The sequence below is a fragment of the Capsicum annuum genome, chromosome 5 (genome assembly GCF_002878395.1).
Source record: "Capsicum annuum cultivar UCD-10X-F1 chromosome 5, UCD10Xv1.1, whole genome shotgun sequence".
NCBI classification, from domain to species: domain Eukaryota; kingdom Viridiplantae; phylum Streptophyta; class Magnoliopsida; order Solanales; family Solanaceae; genus Capsicum; species Capsicum annuum.
This window is the reverse complement of record NC_061115.1, coordinates 173857152-173878921: the sequence shown is the minus strand read 5'-3', so window position 1 is coordinate 173878921 and position 21770 is coordinate 173857152.

The following is a 21770-nucleotide window of genomic DNA, read 5'->3' as shown; positions in this document are numbered from 1 at the left end:
GCAACATCTGAAAAACACTGGCAACATCTTTTTAAAAATATTGTAACACCTTATAAAACCCTTTCCGAGGGATATGCCGAAAAGAAGATATAAGATATATGGATTGTATATGGGTTGATGAACCCCCCATAGGTCCTATGTCAGGAATCTTTAGCTTCGTAGGTATATACGGGGATTGTGCGACAACCTCATGCATCATCATCATCATTATCATATACATTGCAATTACTTTATTGTATTTATGTTGTGTTGTATTGCCTTATTGACTTGTCATATATGGGTTTGTCTTACTTTCCCTTACTTGTATTTGATGATCTTGTATCTACATGTTCTCTCTTGTTCTATTATATATGACATAATATATACTTGTGTTTCGTATCTTGGTGTGTTTTTGTAATATATATGAGATATACTAGAACTGTTAGTGAAAGCGGTGTGGGCTACCATTGTGGGACATTTTCTGATTGCAGGTGACTTGCCCTTAGTGTATATTTTGTATGCTTTATTTACCACTTTGCTTAGTCGGCCTATGATACCTACTGAGTACAAGTGGACCGTACTCATGCCTACTGCTCCCTTTCGGTGCAGGTCTTAGCTCGAGTGCGCCTCAACTTACTTGATTCGGGCGATTGTTAGAGCTTCCAAGGTAGTGGTTGGACATTCATGCGTCCGAAGTTCACCTCTATTCATGCGTCCGAAGTTCACCTCTATCTTTCTATACTAGTTATGTCTTTATTAGTATTTGGAGACAGTTATTATTCCTTTGTGATTATTTTTTTTGATGTATTTGAATCTTGAATTGTATTAGTAGTTCTTACACTATTGACACCTGGTTTTGGGCATAATTGGTATTTTGGATAAGTTCTTTCCGCATTATTATGATTATTTATATGATTCAGCTTCATTCTAGAAGGCTTACCTTAGGGTATTTCTATCTTTTTCTTTATTCGTATCAGTTTGGGTGATAGGCTTACTTGTCAAGGTACACCGCGACAAGTACCATCATGACCTTCGTTTTAGGGTCGTGATAAATTGGTATCAGAGAAGCTAGGTTTCATTGGTCTCAATGGTGTAAGAACGGGATGTCTAATAGAGTCTCACGTATTGGTACGTAGACGTCCGTATCTATCTTCGAGAGGCTATAGGACGTCTTTAGAAAAATTTCCTCATTTTTTTTCTTATCGTGCTAATTCTTTCATACCCTGTATTCTGAGTTGTGTTTCACTCTTTCTACGTGAATGGAGTTGCGTATACCTCTTATCAGTTGAGAGATGCAGCGAGAGATTATTGGATATCATTTGTTGGTTGTAGGCTTGTTAATGCTCCTGAGTTGTCATGGGATCAATTTGTTGATGCCTTTCTGGAGAGATTTGTGCCTTTTTGTTTGAGAGATCGTATGTGGTATGAGTTTGATCATATAGAGCGGAGCTCCTTTACAGTTGTTGAGTATAAGGCATGCTTCCACGCCCTGTCCAGATATAAGTTTGAGAAGATTCAAAAGTTTGTAAAAGGTTTAGTTGTCTTCCTTCAGTTGGGTACATCTCAGATGGTTGTGTTTGATGGTTCTTTTCAGAGTATTGTGGATTATGTTAAGGTGACAGAGGATATTCTTAGTGCATCTCAGGGAGGCACGATGTTTTGATGAGTTTAGGAGTTAGCCTATCGAGGTAGAAATTTTAGAGGTTCTTGTGGATACCATGGTAGGCCAGTGCAGGTGATTTTATAAAGTGAAGGTGATCTTATAGAGTTCAGCTGGTGGATCTTCTTGTTCATCTATTCAGGATGGTTGTTCGAGCTCAGTTGTACTTTCTCTTATTGAGACTGGTCATAGAGGTTGGTATGTGTGTGATGAGATTGGCCATATGGCGAAAGACTGTTCTCATCGTGTGTTTAGAGTTACTTCTTTTTAAGCAGTGGAAGGTAAGGGTTTCACTGAAAGTGCAAGAGGTAGAGATAGTGGAGGTTGTGGTGGTGGTTGTGGGGCTACTCAACCAGTTTGTAGTCGTGGGCATTTTATGGTATACCATCCAGACTTGGGGCAGAGGCTTTTGATGTTGTGATTACAAGTAATTTCCTTGTTTGTTTCAGACCTGCATCTGTATTGTTTGATCCTGAATTGACTTTCTCCTATGTGTCTGTGTATTTTGCTTTGGGTTTTGATTCTGTTAGTGAGCCTTCTTCCATGCCTATTTTTGTATCTACCCTGGTAGGTGAATCTTTAGTGGTGGATAGAACGTGCTGATCTTGTGTTGTGACTTTTTTCGGGCGTGAGACTTTGGTAAGCTTGTTTGTGTTAGATATGGTCGATTTTGGTGTTATTTTGGGTATGGATTGGTTGGCTCCTTATCATGTTTTCTTAGATTATTTTGCTAAGACTGTGACTTTAGCTTTAGCGGGTGTGCTAAGAATGGCTTAGGAGGGTACACTCTATTCAGGTCCTAAAAGGATTATATCTTTTGTTTAGGCTCGTAAATTGGTTGAAAAGGGATGTTTATCTTAGTTGGCTTATATTCGTGACACCAGTGTTGTTTCTCCTCCTTCCTTGGATTCTGTGCGTGTTGTTCATAAGTTTATGGAGGTGTTCCCTATGGACTTGCCTAGTATGCCTTTAGATCGAGATATTGATTTTATTATTGATGTTGAGTTGGGCACCAAGCCCATTTCTATTTCTCCTCATAGGATGGCCCCAAAAGAGTTGAAGGAACTGAAGGATCAGTTGTAGGAGTTGTTGGATAAGGGATTTATTCAACCTAGTTTTTCACCTTGGGATGCATCTGTCTTGTTTGTAAAGAAAGAAAATGGGTCTATGCGGATGTGTATTGATTATCGACAGTTGAATAAGGTAAAATTTAAGAATAAGTATCCTCTTTCTCGCATTGATGATTCGTTTGATCAGTTTTAGGGTGCTGCAGTGTTTTTGAAGATTGATTTGCGGTTTGGTTATCACAAATTGAGGATTAGGGCTTTGGATATTTCGAAAATAGCTTTTTAGACTCGATATGATCATTATGAGTTCTTGGTCATGTCTTTTGGGTTGTTCAATTCCCCTGCCGTGTTTGTGGAGTTGATGAACTAGGTATTTCAACTGTATCTCAACTCCTTGGTGATCGTATTTATAGATGATATCTTGGTTTATTTCAAGAGTGAGGCTGAGAAGGAGGAGCATTTGTGGATTGTGTTTTAGAGATTGAGGGATGAGAAGTTGTATGCTAAGTTCTCTAAATGCGAGTTTCGGTTGGAGTCTGTTTCTTTCTTCGATCATGTGGTGACTAAGGAAGGTATTATGGTTGATCCAACTAAGGCTGCAGCGGTTCGTGGTTGGGCTAGACCTATTTCGGCCACCAAAATTTTGAGTTTTATTGGCTTGGCCGAGTATTATTAGTGTTTTGTTGAGGGTTTCTCTTCCATTGCAGCTCCATTGACCAAGTTGGCCTAGAAGAAGATTCCTTTTCAGTGGTCCGATGTTTGTGAGGCGGGCTTTCAAAAGCTCAAGGATTTATTCACTTTAGCTCCTATTTTGGCTTTGCTCAAGAAGAACATTGGCGTTATTGTCTTTTGTGATGCTTCAGGTGTTGGGTTAAGTGCTGTGTTGATGTAGGAGGGCAAGGTAATCGTGTACGCATCTCATCAAGATTGAAGTCTCATGAGAGGATTTATCTTACCCATGATTTGGAATTATGCGCAGTTATGTTTGCCTTGAATTTTTGGGGGCACTACTTGTATGGATTCCATTGTGAGATCTTCTCAGATCATCGTAGCCTTTAGTATTTCTTTATCAGCGAGATCTTCTTAGGACACAGTGCCATTGACTTGAGTTGCTTAAGGATTATGACTTGACTATTCTTTTCCATCAGGGCAAGGCTAATGTGGTGGCAGATGACTTGAGCCAAAAGTCGACTAGCATGGGTAGCTTGGTGCATCTTTTGATTCAGGTGAGGGCATTGGCCTTAAGTTTCAATCTTTGGCTAACCAGATGGTTAGGCTTGATACTTCATCATCATCATCATTATCATATACATTGCACTTACTTTATTGTGTTTATGTTGTGTTGTATTGCCTTATTGACTTGTCATATATGGGTTTGTCTTACTTTCCTTTACTTGTATTTGATGATCTTGTATCTACATGTTCTCTCTTGTTCTATTATATATGACATAATATATACTTGTGTTTTGTATCTTGGTGTGTTTTTGTAATATGTGTGAGAGATACTAGAATTGTTAGTGCAAGCGGTGTGGGTTATCGTTGTGGGACATTTTCTGATTGCAGGTGACGGGCCCTTAGTGTATATTTTGTATGCTTTATTTACCACTTTGCTTGGTCGGCCTATGATACCTATTGAGTACAAGTGGACCATACTCATGTCTATTGTGCCCTTTCGGTGCAGGTCCTAACTCGAGTGCGCCTCAACTTACTTGATTCGGGCGATTGTTGGAGCTTCCAAGGTAGTGGTTGGACATTCATGCGTCCGAAGTTCACCTCTATCTTTCTATACTAGTTATGTCTTTATTAGTATTCGGAGACAGTTATTATTTCTTTGTGATTATTTTTTTGATGTATTTGACTCTTGGATTGTATTAGTAGTTCTTATACTATTGACTCCTGGTTTTGGGCATAATTGGTATTTTGGATAAGTTCTTTCCGCATTATTATGATTATTTATATGGTTCGGTTTCATTCTAGAAGGCTTACCTTGGGGTATTTCTGTCCTTTTCTCTATTCGTATCAGTTTGGGTGATAGGCTTACTTGTCAAGTTACGCCGCGACAAGTGCCATCATGACCCTCATTTTTGGGTCGTGATACTATATGTCATGACTATATGGGCAAAAATAAGTCTCATAGCATGTGTGTACATATTTGTGTTGATTTTGTGGATTTTTACCGTGTGCAGGGGCGGACCTACATTCATTTGTGTAGTGCTCCGGCACCACTAAACTCGACGTACAATAGGTAAAATTACATAAAAAAATATATGAAAATGGATATATAATATATAAAAGTACCCACTAAATAAAAAGTTGGTTGGGTGCATTGGTATTTAGGTTGAGTTTAAGGTTCTCCACTAGAAGGGATGCCCCGAGTTCAAACTTCATTGAGGTGAATTTTTATTTTTTTCAGTTTTTAAATTATTTAAGCAACCATTATCCTTAAATTCTTGGTCCGCCACTAACCGCATGATTGATACTCTTGATGGTTATGTGGCTTTTTTGTGAGGATTGTTTGACCTGTTATTGTTGTATTTTTGATTCATTGAATATTTATTATGTGATGATGCCTGACTACTTATTATTTGATTTATGTTGTGTACATGTTATTAAATTGACTTGACATTAAATTGAGTTGGCCTATGATACCTACCAGTACATAGTAGTTTGTACTGATACTACCCTGTACTCTTCTTTTGTTGAGTGCAGAAAGTGTTCCAGAGGCTTATACACGACCTCACCTCTAGAGTTTGATAGCAGATCTTGATCCAAGGGTGAACACTCCGTCTCCAGGCTACTATGGGTCATTCTATTTGTTTTGGTACATCTTTGGCAATGAAACATTTCTTATTTTCTTTATTTTTTTGGATATCTCCTTTAGTCATGATCTTTATTTAAAAATTCTTATTCGATGACTTTCGGATCTTGAAAATTTTAGTGAGTAGCTTGTTGATTTTTATGTTGATAATGATTAGTTTCAGATTATTGTTATTAAGTTGGTTTTATGATAATGTAATTTTAATATTGACTAAGTGATTGAGTAATGATTCGATTTAGATGGTTCTTCCACCAAAAGATTAGAGTGGATGTCACTCTTGACCGTTTAGATCGTAACAAATATAGCTTAAAAGACTATTTTTTTCCTCTTTTTCTTTTAATCATTTTGTTTCTCATTTATCATTATTAAAAAAATTTAAAGTTCACTTCCACAATTCATCCCTCTTCATTTTGGTAGCATATATTTTTAATAATCTACATAACTCTCATTTCTTTCATGTCCACAATCCCAAACTAAAATATGTAAATTTATGATAATTTCTTGTATTCCTTTATGTATCCTTATATAAAGGGAAAAATGTTCAATATATATTCAAATTTTAGTGAAATTTATTGTAATACACCTGATCTTTGCGGGGCCCTATGACTCTACTGAACTATTTATTAGTGTATTTAATGACATTTATAAGTTGATATAAAAAAATAAAAAAATCTAAAATTTCGTGCAAATAAATGTCATAGGACGCCTCAAATTTCAGGCATATTACGATAAATTTCGTCAAAGTTTAGATATATTTGAGAGTATTTTCCCTTTACATAAATTTATATATAGAGCAAGCCTTTTCGAATCAATCGATGGTTTATGGAGTGGACCGCTAATGCACTCATAAGCAAAAAAAGAAATTGTAAGTTAAGCACATCGGCCATTCCTTTGCCTTTTGTTAATCATATCGAAAATATTTTTGAGTTCATCTAATTTAGTCTATTAAATTAATTAACAGGACACATTTTTTTCCTTTTAAAAGCAATGATTGGACACATTTATAGGGATGGACATAAAATACTAGAAACCGAATTACCGAATCGAAGAATTTGGTATTCGGTATTTGGTAATTCGGTATTTGGTATGATAATTGGGAGTAAAATTTTAGAATTATGGTATTTGGGTTCGGGATTGGTAAAAGATATTACTACCATTTGGTATTTACCGAATATCAAATTATTATTAACTGACCATAGTCTCTCATAGGCCACGAGTCCAAATTAATATTCTACAAAAGGTCAACAAAAGCCCACAACCTAAAAGTCTATAATACTATATTAATTTTAAAATTTTAAAATGAAAATCACTTTTAAAATTTTTATTGTTAGCAGCAGTGGACAACATGTTCAAATATGAATTATTGTTTCATATTACTCGCGTTTTCTTCATTCTGGTTCTATCTATCAAGACAACCTGAACTTGTCTAATCTTGATGCAACTTTTAGGTATATCTAAGTTATGTCTAGTGGGAGAGTTGACGCAGAGATACTCATTTCCTGCCATATCTAAGTAATAAAAAAGGTTTGACACTATGTTGTATGATTTTAAGATACTATGTTGTATGATTTTAAATATCTCATAAGTTATTCTTGATGAAAGGGTTAGTGAAATCTTTTATTTAAACTCACTCACTAGTCACTACGAGGCAAATATTTAAGGAACAGATGTGGCTATTATCTTTCAGAGTCATTTCTGTATTAAACAGTTATTATGTTAAATCAACAGAAGATGAATCAACTATAAAATATCACTGATGAAGTGTTAAAAAGTGTTGTTTCCATAAGGCATAGGGCAGAAACATTATCTTGTGTGTTTGATTCAGTTCTAAAGTAAACTGTTATCGTTGGCCTATAGTAGAGTCTACCAAATTTAACTTTAATATGGTATTACCAAATACCGTACCGAACCGAAGTTTAATTTATCGATTACCGAATTACCGAACCGAAATTTAATGGTATGATATTTCGTAAGTACTTTCATTTACCAATTATTGAATTACCGAATCTAAATTATGATAATATCGAATAGAATAGCAAACGCCACCCTTACACATTTATATACATTTCTTTGGTTATGACTTTATGTGCATGTCATGGAACTAAAAATGGTCAATTCTCCATCATTAGACCTTTATCTTTTAATTTCCTTCCTAAATATATTCACATAGAATATGATATGCTCTCAAAACAGTATATTGACACGTCTCTGCGATCGCATTTAAAAAAAAAAAAAAAGGTTTGATGTAATTTTCTTCATGTTTTTGAATTTCGCAAGGTTCATCAAGTTAATACAAATAAAGGGTTTTGTGCAATAGTTTGAAGCAGAATCATACGCCTGCAAATGGAATTACAAGTATGGTTAAGAATTCCGCTTTTGATAGTACGAAGGAGGAATTGATCCAAAAATTGAATGGGGTCAAGACTTTATCGGGGCCAGTGGTTGATTCAAGAGGCCTAGAACCGCGCGAAATGATGATACGCATTATACATCGATTAAAAAGAAAAGTCAAATTACTCTCATTGTATGTTTGAATATTTAAAAATAATGTGAATATGTTCACCTTTAAAACTAATGGACATGATTTTTTTTTTCTTTTTAAAACTGATAGTTAATTTAAAGGCACCCCAAGCAAGTGCAAACATACATGTTTAATTCAAAATATTGGAGTTTACTTTTTCAACGAGTATTTTTCTTATTTTACTAAATGTCTAAAAGATCGAGTTAAAAACTATGTGAAAGAAAAAGGACATAACACTACTAATGCCATTGAATGTTCTCATGCGATTTGTTGAGAAAATCTTCAAAATTATTGTTCGCTTGAATTTAGTCAAACAATGAAAATATCAAATTGTGTGAATATAAGATGGGATTCAAATTTGAATCTTGATCTATTGGTATATGGAAACTAGAAATATCTTTTACATTAGAATATTACTATAAAAGTTTAGTTTATACATTTGATACAACTTTTTATGATCGCGTGTAGCGCGACCAAGTTACCTAGTTTTATCAATATAATTTATAATCTATATCTATAATACATTAAAAGTGTGAAAACTTTTAGTTAAGTGATTTCAACTTTTTGCCCTTCATTAAAACACCCCACAATAGAGAAAATCGTCTTTTCAATTTTTTTTAATATTTAATAATTTAAAAATTAACTACTGTTATGAATGTATTTATATTATAGTGAATGTCTATCAAGAATATAGATAAGATCTAATAAAATCTATCAAGATCTAGTCGGAAACTAGGAGTAAATTTTTCCTATAAATAGAAGGGCTTCCTTCATTGTAAATGATCCTCAAGGATCTCAATAGAATCCCTCAAGAGAAATAAGAATTACTCTCTATTCTCTCTACTCTTCTTCTTTGTTCTTTATTATTTAACAACACGTTATCAGCACGAGACTCTGCCAAATAAGGTGAGATTATTAATCTAAAGGTAATTTATCTAAAGGTAATTTCAAGCACGAGAATCTGCCAAACAAAGTGAGATTATTAATCTAAAGCTAATTTCAAAGTTAGTAATTTCTTATGTTATTTGTCTTTTGTTACTAAATGATATAATTACTGTTGGATTTAAGGAAAAAGGAATAATTGGTTTGGAACCATTTATATTTTAAATTTTTTCCTCAAAAACAATATTATCAAAAGGGATGATAATATGTTGGGTTCAATTCCCATGAATTTATGCTTAAGGCGCCTTTATATGGATAAGACATTGAGTTTGAATCTCAATGCACCATATTGATGATATTATGATGGCTAAGGTAAAATAATGAGTATTTGGTGAAACATGTCCCATCAAATATGGTCCATTTCTTGAATTGAATGTGGTAGCAATAAATCATATGTATGCTTCAATTTGCTTTTGTAGTAGCTATCATAATTTGATACGTTTAAGGCATGATTGTATTCCATTCTTGGGGAATAAGAAGCTTATTAATGCAAACGTGCACTTGATTCTGATGGTATCACAACTCACCCCCGAAAGAGGCTGAATAATTGAGAAAAGTTATTTTGAAATCTACTTCTAAAATAGTAAATCTGAAATTTAATCATGTAATAGTAAATGTGAAATTTACTAAAGAAAAAAGGTACATGTCATGGTAAACTTGGAGTTTACTAGTATAAGAGTTCATAAATTGTTATTAATGATTGCGATATCTCAAAGATGTGCATACTAAGTATGTAACATATATTGAAGAATTAAAAAATTCTTCATTACTTTTATTGTTGCTTGTTCTCATAATAAGTTTATTGGACCAACTATTATTAGGATTGAATCCCTTAAAATCTGAAAAGTATAAAAGGTGAATATGAGCCTGTTCACCTATCATTTGATATGTTGAAAAGATGCATCAATAAGATGATCACATGTAAATTCATTGTCAATATACGTTTGACATTCATAAAGTTGCTTGCTCAATAAAATTGAGTTAAGAACATAATTTTCAGATAGTGTAATCAAGACAATTCATCTTAATGATGATGATTTAGCATTGAATGCCTTCAATAAATAGCTAAACCATTACTAATAAAAACAAAGCTTCATGTGTTGGTCTGAAATATGATATGTAGCATACAATAACACTTGTATGCATTAGACCAATAACTTTTGACTATTTCTTCCCTCTCAATTGGTTCAAGGTCAGGAACCAACTATTTCATCTAATAATTTTGATGTGCGGTATACGATTAATGAATATACCATGATGCACAAAGATGGAGGATGTATGTTAATTTTCCTAACATAAGGGGGATATTATAAGCAGCTATGAAATATGTTAGGAATTATCATCAAATCCCTATTCAAAAGATAATTCAAGTTGAATGCCGAACGCATCTCATATTTAAGCTGCAAGTGCTCCTATTTTGTGTTTATAAAGGACAAAGTCTACGCATGAATAAAGCATGATAGACTAATCGATTTCAAATGAAATAATTCTTGAAAAATAAGGAGCAAATAATCATAATAAGAAGGCAATGTGCTCTTGAAGAGTCTACGACATAACACTTCATGAAATCTTATGAGAGGTTCGAGTACCTAAAAATAATGAATTAATGAGATCTCAAAATGTTATGTCACATTGTGAATCAATACAAAACAATATATCATTGATGCTATCTTTGATACAATATTGACGCAATATTGTGAGAGATTATGAGGATCTGAATTCTACGTTTATTTAAGCATGCTGACGTAGAAACATTTATCAAGTGACCTGAAAGGATGCATTTTGGTAAGCGTAAAACTTATTTAATTTGTAGTTCAGACATTTGAAGATGTCACACTTGACATGTTGGATATTGTCACTTTACAATAATCTATATGAAAATCCCTAAAGGATTCAAAATGTTTGAAGTATATAAAGTTTCTAGAAAACTTGTTTATTATCCTTATTTGGGATAAAATGATGGTTTTAAAATCATTGAGACTCTTTGAGAGTTTTCAAAAGCAATAAAATTATTTGTTGAAATGCGAAACATACCGAATTAAATTGGTCTTGAAGTACCATATTTTAGTCCAATTGGTGTACTAATGTATCTTGCAAATACTACAAGGCCTGCTATAGCCTTTTCAGTTAATTTGTCAGCAAGATATAGTCCTGCTCCTATTAGGAGACATCAAAATGAGATCAAACACATGATCTTATTTTATTTTAAAACTTGCAGTCTTGATCTTGTTGGCTATGTTGATGCTAGGTACTTATCTAGCCCCATAAAGTTCGATCTCAAATAGGCTATGTGTTCATATATAGAGTACTCTCATATCTTGGAGATATACAAAACAGTCTATCTAGCCACCTCATTGAACCATATTTAGATAATAGCTATTCATGTAACAAGTCGAGAATGTGTATGGTTGAGGTCCATGATACATCACATTCGGGAATAATGTGGTTTGAAATGTGACAATCTGCCTACAATTTTATATGGAGATAATGCAATATGCATAGCACATTTAAGGGAGGATTCATAAAAGAAGATAGAATGAAGCACACTTCATCAAAGTTTTTCTACATGCATGAGCTACAAAAGAATGGTGATATTAACGTGCAATAAATTCGTTCAAGTGGCAATGTGACTAATTTATTCACCAACTCTCTTCCAACTGCAACTTTCAAGAAGATGGTGCACACGATCGGGATGCAAGGGTTCGAGGATGTTCTCATTAGGGGGAGCAAATACGCGCTGTACTCTTTTTCCCTTTAAAGATTTTGTTCCACTGGATTTTCTTTGTAAGTTTTTTAATGAGGCAGCCTATATGTGTATTGTTAGAGATGTGTACTTTTTTTCCTTCACTAGATTTTTTATCCCACTGGGTTTTTTTAGTAAGGTTTTAATGAGACATATTATCTATCAATTAGACATTCAAGGGGGAGTGTTATGAATGTATTTACATTATAGTGAATATCTATCAAGAATATAGATAAGATCTATCAAGATCTAGTTGATATCTATCAGGATTTATAGTATCTGTCTTTTAGTCAGAAATTAAGAGTAAATTTTTCCTATAAATAGAAGGGCTTCCTTCATTGTAAATAAGATCTCAAATTACTCTTTATTCTTTCTTTACTCTTCTTCTTTGTTCTTTATTATTTTATTACAACTACATAATAAAGGCCCTAACATTTATTACCAAATATATTGCACAAAAAAAAGAACCAAGTTAAATCGATAAAATATGTACTTTTTCTAACCAATTTAAAAAACTAAGACCGAGAAAAACCTTCAGTCCTTATCAAGGATTCAATTCTATATACATAGTTCATTCTTGTTTTAAATTATATACACTTATAATTAATTGAAGTAAAATCCACATGCCACACAAATAGCTAAAACGACAAAAAAGAAGCCATTTATATCTATATTTATCTATACTATATTGAAAGTGTGAAGAGCCTTACAAATGTTATTTGAACTTTTTGTCCTTCATTAAAAGTTTCAACTTTAGACAAAATCATTTTTCACTACTTTCCGAACATTTAAGAACTGAAAATTAATTAAATATTTATAATAAAATATTTTTTATTAGAAGTCACTGGAATTAATGACAACTAATACCTTTTTCATTAGGTTTAAGAAGATTTGAAAAATCTAGAAATAAATATAAAAGCGTTAGAATAAGAAAAATATGAGAAGTACCTATTTTTTAAAAAGTTTTAAGTAAATAATACAAAGATTTTCTAAAGATTTAACTTTAAAAATAAAGAAAGATTTTAAATATAGAAAAAATAAAAGAATAATAATACTACACTAGCAGCAAGGAAAAGAGATATTGCATTATAAACGTAAAAGTGTCAATTCATTAACCACTTGAAACTTCTGGTAGTAAAATATATATGTTCGTACTATAAAATATATGTTATGCTTACATTATTATATTAAAGTGTGAAGGAATTTTTGAAAAGTGATTTGAACTTTTTGCATTTTATTAAAATCCATCTCAATAGATAAAATCGTCTAATTTTAAATAATCAAAAGTTAAACATGTGATTAAACTAGTAATACTAAATGCTCCTTAGAGATGTTTGGTCAAAACCTTTTAATAGAGAAGGATTAAGAATATTCTATAAAGAATAGAGTAATTGTCAATGAATACAAAGGCCATAATAAATATTAGGGGATCTTTCAAAAATAGCAGTACTTTGCTGTAAAACCCATCTTCTATAGCCACATTTTACATAATTATAATTTATAGTCGTTGTATTCTATTTACGCCCATTGTATTCGATTTTACTGATAGTATGTATTCATATAAAATATGAATACAGTCCCTACCTATTTATTCGCGCCAAAAATAAAATTCAATATTTTTAAAAAGATAAAAATCTCAATCACGCTTTTCTCATTGAATTGAGTATTTCTTGCCTAACTAAACAGGACTCTCTCAAATATAAAAATTGTATTCTCCATTTTTATGAACAATAGAGCGAAATTCATAAACAAAATGCAAAATTCTCAAAAAATTGATTAATCCTTCTTCTTCGGAACGTATACAGGTATGTCATAATGTATTTTTTCTCTATTTTTTTAAGTATGAAACAAATACTGAAGAATTTAAAATCATCAAAATCTCTAAAATTTTGATTGATCCTCCTTCAGAACAAATTTGTATGTCGTAATGTAGTTTTTTCACTGTTCTGTACTTCGAGTTTGAAACAAATACTGAGAAATTTAAAATCATCAAAATTCTCAAAATTTCGATTGATCCCTCTTCTTCAAAACAAATAAGTTAAGCATCCAGGTCTCGATCCAGAGTTACTACTTCAAGAATCAACTGAGCTCAGGAAGTCAGGTTAAGACGTTGACTTTGACAGGGGAGATGAAAAATAATTCCTGTCTTTAAAAGTAAATCCCACTAAACTAGACTTGTACGCTTGACATGAAAAGCGGAGTCAAAGGCCGAGCCTCAACCAGCAAAGGGGGACAGCCATGCCAATCCAAGCACAATCAAAGAATGCCCACTCTACCTTTCTTTCCTTACCCTAGACTCCATTCTTCAAGGAGACCCATGTGCATTTCCTCTATTCTGTGCTCGCTACGCCCTTGTGCCTTTAGTTGAAGTATAGGTCGTTGATTCAATCTATCTTGATGAGATTTTTTAAAATCATCAAGTTTCTCAAAATTTCAATTGATCCTTCTTCTTCAGAACAAATATTGGATGTCGTAATATAGTTTTCCAATGTTCTATACTACGAGTTTGAAACAAATACTGAGAAATTCAAAATTATCAAAATTCTCAAAATTTTGATTGATCCTTCTTCTTCAAAACAAGTATTGTATGTCATAATGTTGTTTTTTACTGTTCTGTACTTCGAGTTTGAAACAAATACTGAAGAATTCAATCATCAAAATCCTCAAAATTTTGGTTGATCCTCCTTCGAAGTAAATACAAAATATTGTAATATAGTTTTATTCACCATATACAAGCTTGAACAACAACAATAATAACAACAACAAACCCAGTGTATTCCCACAAAGTGGAGTCTAGGGAGGTTAGAATGTACGCAGTCCATACCGCTACCTCCAAAGAAGTAGAGAGGTTGTTTCCGATAGACCCCCGGCTCAAGAGTATACGAGCTTGAACAAATACAAAATAATTTAAAATCATCAAAATATTAAAAATTTTTGATTGATCCTTGAAAATAAATATTATATTTCATAATGTAGTTCTTAATACATTCCTCGACTTTGAAACAAATACACTAGATTAAATGATATGATTCAGTGAATTGTAGTTTTGTGTATAATTGTTTATACTGCTTACAGAGTTTTCAATTGATCGATACTTTAGTTTTAATGACTGTATTCAATTATGAATTGTTATCAATGTCTGAATTATCAAATTAAATATACTATTGTATTCACTTTGTGCTATTGTATTTCTGACTTTTAACAGTTGCGTAAACGCTTACAGAAATAAAATGGCAAGCATAATGATCATGATTTGACATTCAGTAAAGTGGACTGAAGACAATAAATATGATGGTTACGAGACTAAAGGAATAGTCTTAAATGAATATGCCTCACTGAGACTTGGTTGAGCTAATTGATAGTCAACTGATGATAGAATTGAGAGTGAAAACTGTCAAGATTAAATGTAGTATTGAGGGTGTCAATAAACTAGTGGAGATACATAAGGATATGGGAGTCAAGGTGTATGTTCAATTGAAGAAACTAAACAAAGTATTTGCCAAGTATCCTGTGTGTTAATTTTTCTTATAATGAGATCAGCAAGGATGTATTAGTAGAAAATCTTATTGGAAATGAAGTCGTGTCCACAAATGATTGTGAACTTGATATAATAGCTTTAATTGATACACTTCAAATGAAGATGAAAGATCATGGCAAGCCAATAATACAAATAGAATAGTGAAAAAATTAATTTTTGATACTAATAATAAAGAAGTAGTTGTTGACCAGGTATACAAGGACAAGGCTACATTTCAGGCTGTAATGCATAACTATTCGATTGATCACTGATTTGCTACCAAAGTAGCTAGGTCTAATTCCAGCAGGTATGTTTATTCTCTATACATTTGATTTCACTGAATGTTATAACTATCATAATGTATATAGTTTTGTAATGTCTTGTGCATTCACTATATATGCAGCTATTGGCTTAAATGTAAATCTAGAGAGTGCAAGTGATTTTTTAAGTCATCAAGCATGGATGATTCTAAACTATTTGTATTTCAATCTTTTGTAAGCGAACATACATGTTCATTGAAGGGCAAGGTCTACAAAGACTGTCATGCTACTAGCAAATTGATAGGAGGGATTATTAAATAAAAAATAGCCAATTTAAAGAGAAAATATACCCCAACTGATATTGGAGATGATATAAAGAAAGACATTGGACTGGATGTGACATACATGGTGGCTTGGCGTGCTAAAGAGAAGGCAGTAGATTCTATCATGGGGAAATCGACTCAATCTTACCAGAAGTTACCTGCATACTTATACATCATGGAAAAAACTTACCCTGGATCATATATTTGAATGAAGAAAATGTCTGAAAATTGATTTCTGTATCTGTTTATATCTCTTTATGCTTTTATCAAGGAATTTGAGCATTGTAGATCAATCATTGTAGTTGATAGAAGCCAACTCAAATCAACTTACATAGGAAAATTTGTCTGTGCTAGTACTTTAGATGGTGCAGGTAAGTGTATTACATTATTTAAATGGAAACTTAAAGATTATTTTGACATCTATCATGTATTTGTGTTTATATTTTTGTACAGGTAGCATATTACCATTAGCATATAGAGTAGTTGATTCAGAAAATGATGCTTCATGGACTTAAATTTTTGAGCAATTTAAGAAAGCTTATGGTCAGAGGACAGAGATGTGCATTGTTTCTGATAGAAATGAGAGTATCATAAAAGCTATTTCCAAAGTGTACCCTGATGTAATACATTATGCATGCATGTGGCACTTATGAAAAAATGTACACAAAAGATACATGAATTCACATGACCAATTAAGTGACGTATACTATACCATGGATAAATCATAAAGACATGCTGATTTTAATAACTTGATGGAAATAGTTCAAAATATAGATGTGAGAGTTAAGGAATATTTGGAGTTGGCAGGATATGACAAATGGTCAAAGGTGTATGCGCCTGTTCATATGGACAATTACATCAAATATGGCAGAGTTTATTAATTCAACACTGATAATAGCAAGAGAGAAGCCAATTTATAATTTTCTTGAAGAAGTGAGAAAGATGTTTAGGAGATGGAATTGCACTAATAGACAACATGCCTCTTTCACATCCACAACACTTGGTATGAAATTTCAGGAGATTCTTACAATGAATGATACCCTATTAACACGTATGACGGTATGTTAGGATACATATGTATTTAATCTATACTATTCCAGATTTATATTTGAGTTGTATTTATGTATTTATTGTATGTAATATCGTCAACAGACTACCTATATGCAGTAAATGATAAAGGAAAAATCTTTATTGTCTGTCTTGAAAACAAAAAATACAATTGTGGACAGTTTTAATATGATGAAATACCATGCCCGTATACTTTGGCTATTTTAAACAAAAAGAAATTCAAATCAGGTCCATATTGCTCAGAATATTACAAGCCAGAAACTATGTTGAAAATGTATGAGATTCCTATGTATTCTTTTTCGGATGGGGCTGACTGACAAATGCCTGAAGAAGTTGCAAAAGAAGTGGTACTACCACCAAAGTTTAAAAGACCTCCTGAAAGACCAAAGAAAAAGCGGGAAAAGTCATCCACCGAGCTGTATAAAAAAATTTCTGCAGCACATGTGAATTCCATGGTCATAACAGGCATTCATGTTGTAATGCACCATATGAGAAGATACATTGAAGTTGTAATTAGATAAAGGCTGCTGTAATAAATAGCTAGTTAGTTTCTTTCATACAATCAATTTGGAACACAGTTTAAAAACTGCTTTAGTTGTTGCTGCATTAAAAATCTGTTTTAGTTGTTACTGCAATCTAAGTCTTCTTTAATTGTAACTGTATTTTTGTTTGAACAAATTTAATGATCATAATGAATTTGCTGAATATAAATATTGTATTCATGAATATAGTGATAGTTGTTGATTTTTGTATTTGATATTCTATGTTTTTTCATATATTAGGTAATTAGCAATACACATAAATGTATTGGCAAATGTATTTGCATTAGAATGACACTATTACATACATAAGAATTTTCATTTGTTAAATACTTTTGTATAAAAATGTAATCCTATTAGGTTGAGATAGAATACATGTCAATTGAGACTATAAATCATGTACGAAACACATATCAATACCTTTATATTGAGCCTATTTAATACACATAAAAGATTGAGAGAAAAGTAAATGCAAATAAAATATAATATATCGAAATAGAACCACATACACTACGGTTCAAACTCAATGAAATTGCTATCACATAAACCATATACACTGATTTGTTCATTAAAAATCACAAAAGATAAAGTGTATTCAAAACATAAACGTAGAGTACGGTTCAAATAAAAGGAATCGGTATCACATGAAACACATACACTGCTGTTGTGTTCATCCAAAACTACAGAATCCCAGAAACTTTCTAGAACAAAACTAGCATTACAATATAGTAATATCCTTGATATTGTCCCAATCAGTGATGGGTCTATGCATCTTTGCAAGTGCCTCATCGTAACTCGTAGTGTCATTTTTTTTACCATAATTCCAAAGCAAAGCAGTATATCGGGTGCGGAGTAGCACAATATCAAATTCCTGATTTGGCACACCTTGACCACCAGTGAAAAACTCTGCATAAGAAGTAACATAAATACCACAATTCCTAAAATCATAAATACAAAAGTATGTTACTATATTTACCAACATAAGCACTACAAGTAAAATATTGATGCATCATATACCTACATATTGCCAGATCTTTGTTGAGGTATGTCATTGACAAAAATCACCTCAAATGGATCAAATTTATCTCTATTTTTGTACTTGGAGTGACACTGCCAATCAATGTCTATTTTCTTCTTATAAAAGTTGATGTTTAAAAGGGAAGAAGGTATAACCTCTGCAAACTTTTACACCTTTATTTTGATATACATATCATGACTTGCAGAGTTGTACGAGTCATAAATATATAAACACTGATCTAAGAACGATACTACAACAAGTACCTAGTGGAGTCATTCTTTCACATGCAAAGGAATTAGAACATGATTCACTGTATGCCATGGGACACCAACCATCAACCTACATTCATGTATTCACATACAACATATTTTTCGCACACAGAAGATGTACAACTTTGTGGGTCCACATACTTCTCCCATAATTCCACTACCTTAATCTTGAATACACAATCAATAGTTGTGTAAGTAAAGTTACTTGGAGGACTGTACTTTTCTTTCTTGCAAGTAATAGAATATGACATTAATGTGCTGCAAACATTAAATTATGTGTCATTACATAAAATCGAATACATAATAAAATAAAGTCAATGTACTATGTACCGTATCATTCAATAATTGATCTGGAAAAGATAGTTTGTAGAATCAATTCTTATCACCGACAAGGTCTACACCAAACTCCAATGAAACCGGTATGTCTGATTTATTCTTTCTGAAATGATCTTCATTGTCCTTTCGGCCATAAGTATTGTGAAAACAGATTCAATATGATAAAAAGCTAATCAGTTGAAACATAGTAAAAGTAACGTACTTTTACTCATGTGTAGTAAGGAGGCCTTCCTTAATCCATTTGAAATACTTGTTTTCAATAGATAGATCATATGGACAACCGATAAAAGGTGTAAATGGATACTTTTTGTTCAATAAGGGTTAATCACATAATGCACTCGTAGAAGTACCTAAAAGTTGTATGAATAAATATAAGATGTATTTATAGTGTGATAAATAATGAATACAAATATAATTAGACAAATATAATAGAGTTCTAGATGATGATCCAAACTTTGTTGTAAAAGGAGAAAAGTTTCAGCGACTAAGTTTCCTATTCCTTTGTTTTGGTACAGGTGTTGTATCATTTATACATCTAGTTAGACGCATGATGATACTTTTCACCAAGTTTAAGCTTGGAAGGAGCTCATTGGGGTCTCATACTGTGATTCAGTCTCTGACTTCAATGTAGCCACACCATCATCCTCAATCACTTGTATGTATTTGATGTGGATTTTCTTCAAGTATCTACAAATACATAATACACCATGTCAAATAAAAATGCAAACACAGTTTGTCTTTAAAAGTTATGCATAAATATGAACGTATCTCTTTTTTTGACACCTCATTAAATTGTATGTCATCATCCAACTCAACAACAAAATATGATGGACTAATATATACGTCATGTATTTCCTTAGATAATAAATACATAATATTAATACATATCATACGTATACAATTATACAATTTAAAATACAGTTATACATTGCTGCCTGTTGTAGCTCAACGCTACAAGTATCACCCTGCTTTGGAGTACTAGAACGGCCAGTTCCAATATGTTGAGATGAAGGTTAAGAAATAACAGGTATATCTTCCGCAACTTCAGCATTGTGATCCTGTAAAAGATGAATGAATATGATGGACTAATATATTCTTCATATACTTCTATATTGTAAGAAAACCTAAATGCAAACATACTTAAAAAAAAATTAATACATTGCATATATATATATAATTATTAAATTTATTAATTTGATACATATTGTAGCTCAATTGTAGATGTATCAGACTGATTTGGAACACTGAAATGACCAACATTAATATCTTGGGGTGACGATTGAAGAATAGTAGGTATATCAGCCGCAACTTCAACATTATGACCCTGTAAATGAAATTTGTTATACTATAGTGTATGCTATATCTACATATATAGAATAATGAAAGTAAATATTATTTTAACTACTTTTTCAGCAATCTTGATTGAATTGATTGCTTTCATAACACTCTTAAAGTTGTCAGTTATCAATTTACGCAGATCACCAATCTTAGCCTTCACCTTGTTACAAAAAATCAAGAAGAAACCTGTGAAAAAAAATTACAAACCGATTCCTGAAAAATGGCAAATTGTTTAGCCAAAATAGATTCTTCATTCGACTTGCTGCTAGAAGGTACATCAGTAGGAACATTAGATGGTTTGGGTTTAACTGTAGGCTTGAGAACATATTTTCTTTTCTTTAGGATAAGCGACTCCTTAGGAAGAGTCCTTCGAGGAACAGTCTTTTGAGTCATAACTTTCTTTGTCTGATATTTTACAACAGGAGACAATGATCTCTTCGATGCTTTTGAAATAGAAATGGGAGGGCTTGTTGTATTCCTCGAGGATTATCTGCTAGAAATGTTTGAAGATGAAGGTACTAACTTCACTTGTTTCTGTTTCTTTTGTGGTGGAGAAGATGCAATATCAACTTTTTTCTTTGCATTGTTTTTAGTAGTTGGTGGAGCATCTTCAAAATCATTATCTAAAGAAACATCATCTGAGGTTGTATCTTCTACTGAATCTACAGAAGTCAATTGTAAAATTTTTATTTCTCTAGAAGTAGCTGTTATATTTTTGTATACAACCTGAAAATAATAGATACATTAGTGTACAATTTTGAATACATGTAAATAACTCAAATCTAAATGTAATAATGTAAGAAAAATGTTATAATTACTGGATTGTCAACGTTAGCTAACATACCTTCAATGAAGGCCACAAAATGAGGACGTCTATTAGTGGTTTCTTAATTGAGTAATCTGGGAATTCTACTAGCATATTTGACAAAAAAATTTGGATCAACAGCAGAGCAACACTTATAAAGCCAAATTTACATAGCAAGTGGCATACCATGAATTCTATAGCACTGTTTCTGTGCATCCATTTTTTTGAAATAGACTTCACCAAGTCCTTAAAAGCTTTTTTATCCCATGGGTAATTCTTGTATTTACCATTCTCAGCCAAATGAAAGTGAATCTTAGAGATAGATACACAATGCTTCTCGCCATAAAAATGAAGGTATTAATGAAGTACAATATAGCAAACTTGACAGCATCATCATCATTACCCTCACCCCATTCTCGATTTTCAAAATATTTAATCAAAGCTGATTTTTTTATGATTTTTTGACCTCCAAAATACCGAGAAACAATCCTGTTAGTCTCTTTATTTTCAATCACAAAATCATCTTCATTAGTAACATAATTAATTTTGTTATGATTGTAAATTTTC